Source organism: Bison bison, unplaced genomic scaffold (genome assembly GCF_000754665.1).
Source record: "Bison bison bison isolate TAMUID 2011002044 unplaced genomic scaffold, Bison_UMD1.0 scf7180017854973, whole genome shotgun sequence".
NCBI classification, from domain to species: domain Eukaryota; kingdom Metazoa; phylum Chordata; class Mammalia; order Artiodactyla; family Bovidae; genus Bison; species Bison bison.
In genome coordinates this window covers 14,384-14,797 of record NW_011485546.1, presented here as the reverse complement: position 1 = coordinate 14,797, position 414 = coordinate 14,384, and positions in this window count along the sequence as shown.

Here is a 414-nt window from a genome sequence, read left to right as displayed (position 1 = left end):
TTTACTTGTTTTGGTCACGTAGCTTGCAGGATCTTAGTTCCCTTACCAGGGATTCAATCTGGGCCTTTGGCAGTGAGAGTGCAGACCACTGGATCACCAGGGAGTGCTCACTTCAGCAGCACATATACTAAAATTGGACCACCATGAAATTCCTTCCCTTCCATTTTTAACTAGACTCTTTGAGTATCATGTAAAATTAACCTTTTACATTCTGTTGTACTACCTATGTTTTCAGTTCAGATCAGTCGCTCAGTCGTGTCCGACTCTTTGCAACCCCATGAATCGCAGCACACCAGGCCTGCCTGTCCATCACCAACTACTGGAGTTCACTCAGACTCACGTCCATCGAGTCAGTGATGCCATCCAGCCATCTCATCCTCTGTCGTCCCCTTCTCCTCCTGCCCCCAATCCCTC